The following is a 4,802-nucleotide window of genomic DNA, read 5'->3' on the forward strand; positions in this document are numbered from 1 at the left end:
GGATCCGAATTTCCATAGGGAGTGGTCAGATCCTTGACGTGCAATGCAAGATAGCTTACCGCGGTTTTGGCTAGTCGTATCCGGTTGGAACTCTACTCCATGTAACCCTAGATCTGGCATCTTTATAAGCCGGATCCTGGGAGCCCTTAGGGCAAGATACAACTCATTGTAACCGCGCACCTGCTGCCTTATAGTGAATTATAGCAGCACATAGGATCTCGCCGTTGTTGCGAGGTTTGAAGCTGCGTAACTCGTGTGACCCCGTCCCGGAGACTCCTCGCCCTATCCCCCCCCCCCCCCCCCCCCCGTTCTCCCCTCAGTGAGGCCCCCTCAGCAGAGACTCGTCGAGTACGCAATGACAGGAACATGTCAATGATAACCCCTCGACATCAAGGGGAATAGTTCTTGTTGGAGAAAACTTTGGAGGCTACCTGTTCCACCGAAAGTTAGGGCTTTTTGGTGGAGAGTAATCAAAGGTTTTGTGTCATGTCGACATAATCTCAAAGTGAGACACATGGAGAAGATCAGTTTCCGTAAAACTTGTGGGGCGAAGGAAGAAACTACTTTTCATGCTCTGTTCGGATGCACTTGGGCTCGATGTTTTTGGCAGGATCTCAAACAAGTTACATCAATAAAACTTCCTGATTTTCATCCTTTAACTTAGACCACTAATGTTATTGACGGAAAGCTGAATTCTGAAGAAGAAGCTTGTATGATCATATGTGGATCTTGGGCTGTCTGGACGTAGCAGAACGCGATCTGGCATGGCGAGGGAGGTTGGTCCGTGGCACAGTTCGTACGCTGGGTTGCGCTGTGAGTCTGCTTGACTGGATGTCCTTCTCACCTGCTATTGGGCGGTTTGGGAAGGCATTTAGTTTTTGGATGATGTGAGTTGGTGTATTGTCACCCTCTTCATCCCACTGTAGGTATAGTAAGGTTGCTTTGAGATTGATCTTTTGTATTGTTCTTGTAAGGTTTTGTGAATAATCTAATAAAAAAAGCCGTGTGCATCATTTGGATGCAGAAACTAGGGCGATATTTCCCGCATTCGAAAAAAAAAGTTGGTACACTGGGTTACTAAAACTAAAAGAACTAACTCAAGCTGAAACCGCCGGATCAAGGTACTATCATGATAAAATTTGACGCTGGATTTAATTTAAAGAGCAATGAGGACACATCTGGATGTGTTACACGTGACCATACAGGTAAACTTCTAAATGCACAAGCCCTTTGGTATAATCAGGGATCGTCTGTCCTAGTGATGGAAGCTGAGGCTTTAGGAGATAGAGTTCGGCTGGCTGTTGACATGAGTTTACAACATGTGGTTGTGAAAACAGATGCTCTAGAGGTTCGTCAACCTCTTGAAAGATCTTGGCGCTAGTAGATCTACAATTGCTAGTATATGCCAACAAGTGAAGGAGTTTAGTGGATTTTTTTCTAGCTTTGAGATTATTCATGTAAATAGGTTGGCTAATATGGGGGCTCATTCTTGTGCTCATATAGCTAGAGCTAGTGCTGCTAGGAGATGTGTGTGGATAAATTTTGTTCCACAATTTTTAGAAGATATTCTTTTGAAGGATTGTAACCCAAGTGATTGATCAATAAAACTCCTGAATCGCAAAAATAAAATAAAAAATTAAGAAAAGCTAGGGAGGGCCGGTTGTGTTGGAGCTGGCAGACTCGGAGTGCAGCCAAATGGAAAGAGAATAGGCTCTCAGGTCGGTTCAACTTAAAACGCGTATGTATCCTCTCTGAGTCCGACTTAAAGTCGAATCCAGTACTATTTGTATTCCATATATCATCATTCGTAAAATAAAAAAAGTATTCTATCTGTCATAGGGCTGACACTCCCTAGAGAGATTTCCCCCTTAATCGATGGCCTGCCTGCTGGTGCCCTACTTTGCACAGCCATGGTGTGGAGCGCCGCCGCCCTTTCAGCTGGCGCCGACGCCGTACCAGAGCCGCCCTACTTTTCCTTGCTCCTCCTCGCCGTCGCCGCCACCCAAGCCGTCCTACTCTTTCTCGCTCTCGCCGGCAGCGGAGCCATTTCAGCCACGTACTACCACGGTGCAGTGGCAGGCTCCTCCCGATGGCTGTGTCAAAATTAACTTCGACGGCTCCATGTACTACGACGGGTCCGGCCGGGCAAGCATCGGCGGCGTCATCCGGGACTGCACCGGCCGCGTACTCGTCGCATTCGCCAAGCGGACGAAACCCACGTCGCCGGGTATAGCGGAGGCGCAGGCGCTGATCCACGGGCTGCAACTCGCGCTGCGTCACTTCCCGGGAAGTTGGCTGCTGGTGGAAGGCGATGATCTCATGCTGGTGAAGCTCCTGCGCGGCGAGGACACGGAGAGGCGCATACCGCTGGCCATGCAAGAAGAAATCATCATGCTGCTCCGCCGCTTCCCGGCGTGCGAGGTGAACCACATCTTCCGCGAGGGCAACCAGGTCGCCGACGCCCTCTGCCACGAGGCGTACCAGCAGCCCGGGGACAGGGAGTGGGTGGGCGACGTCCGGCTGCCGCAAGCCGTCTGGGAGAAGGCGCGAGACGACGCCCAGGGCAAGAAGTACGTGCGGATCTGCAAGCCCAAGCCGCCAAGGTGTCGCAGCTTCATCCCATCGTTGGTGTGTTGAAGCAAGGTGCAAGGAAGCTACGAAGCTGATCCAAGAACGTCGTGACCGGAGGAAGAAAGGTGCAAGAGCACAAGCGTGTCTGCAAGATCAAGGTTTCTTGAAGCAGCAGGGGAGGGTACCAAGAGGGTGCCCTGGCGGCCGGCTGATCCAAGAACGTGACCGGAGGGAGACTACGAAGCGGTGGAGCGGCGGCCGGTATGCTGATCCAAGAACATCGTCGTGGCCAGCCGGAGCGAGATGCGGGATTCCACCGTGCAGAACGTGATGAGCTTGGCGGGGACGGATCGATGTAGCCGGAGTCGATCAAAGGTCCATACGAATCATACATAGGACAAAGTTATCCGTGATTGTAGAGTACAATTTTTCTTTTTGTAGATGGAACAGTGAAGGATGTAAGTCGATGTTCATGAGTGGTATCCCAAGACGTACTACTCTTAAAGCAGAGACGTTTTTGGACCAAAGCAGAGACTATTTCATGAATGATATAGTTGTATGTACTATTGTAGATCGATTAATAATTGATCAGTTGTGTACAACAATTGTACTGGTGACAATTATGTTCTTCTCTCGATGAATTAAAAGACTATATCACATTATCATGAATGATATACTTGATCCCTCCGTCCTAAAATATTGTCGCATATTATTTTTAGCCAGAGTCAAATTTTGTAGAGTTCGATCATATATGAAGACAAACATATTAATCTTTGCAATATCTCACATATTAATCTTAGCAATATCTGATACACTCTTCATCCATAAAAGATATGTAGGAGATTTGTCTAAATTCAGATGTATCTATACACTAAAGTGTCTAGATACATCTAAATTTAAACAAACTTTCGACGTTCATTTATGGACACACACCATGCAAATTATATCTCATGATGTTTCTTTTAATATAATTTTGATATTGTAGATATTGATAAAATTTCATATATATTTGATCAAATTTTAATAATTAATTTTAACTATAAATTGTATGCAACATAATTTGAGACGGAGGGAGTAGCAACACTACACCTAAGGGAGTAGCAACCAAGCATGTAGTGTCCCACTCTCAATTCATCTCATTTCTTCATTTTTTCTTTATTCTCTCGTGAGTGAGCGAGCTCCCGAGCTTTCCCCTCCCACCTTCCTTCCCTTTTCCGAGATGTGAGTCACCCTGGTTTCAATGGCCACCAAACCCCGTCGCTCTCCACTCTGATGGCGGCAGCCACCTCCTTCCTCCTCCCCCTCCTCCATTCCTCCCTCCCCTTAATTTGTTGTATGCGGTGCTCGATTTGAAATCAGGCTCACCGCCGCGCTCCACCGCAGCCCGCGTGAATGACGCCGCCACCTCCTCCACCTCCGATGTTCCTCACATCTCGCTCCCTCAACTGCTACTGCCGCAAGATCCGTCATGGCCAAATCCCTCCCTGTCTCGCGTGTTCTTCCCAAATACATTCGGCATCAGCGTTGCAGCCATGGTGGCGCAGTGGCAATCCTAGAAAGCCTGGCCGCTGATGCGGCGATAGCAAGCCAACGCTGCGTCCAGCGGCAGTCGTCGATGTTGCAAGGGTATGCGTCAGCAAGCGGTGGACATAAAAGTTGCAAGAGGCGGCCGGCGTTTTGTTGCGAATGGCAGCAAGGAAACCTGCGAAGACTAGCCGTCGGAGCTCCAAAGGCTAGCAGCGGCTGCTACAAAGGCCAATGCTAGCGAGCGACGACGATGCTTCTGGCGGGGGCGACGATGCTGCCTGTTGGGCGGTGGTGCGGCCAGCCGGGGAGGCAGTGCTACCGGCGGTGCTGTCATAGTTAAGAACATAAAGATAAGCCCTATAGATCCTATCGGTTGGACTGGCACTCATCTCCGCAACGCTCAAAATGTTAATTACCGTTCCAGCGACATGATGAAAAATCCTAACGGACGTGTTGGGTACCCTTTACATCAGCATGATCTCGACTCGGTAAGACCTCCGCGACACGATTCGGGTTACGCCTAGCTCAACTCTCCTAAACACTTGGGAGATACTGATGTGGGTACACTTTATTGAGTACTCACTATTACTATACCTGGTTCTATACAACTGGAGGCCCATGAAGCCTAAGATAGAAAACACCTCTCCCAAGACTCGTGAAGCCGAGGACCCGGACGTATCGAGGAAGGAAAGGCCATACGAGGA

This window comes from Lolium perenne, chromosome 4 (genome assembly GCF_019359855.2).
Source record: "Lolium perenne isolate Kyuss_39 chromosome 4, Kyuss_2.0, whole genome shotgun sequence".
Classification (NCBI taxonomy): domain Eukaryota; kingdom Viridiplantae; phylum Streptophyta; class Magnoliopsida; order Poales; family Poaceae; genus Lolium; species Lolium perenne.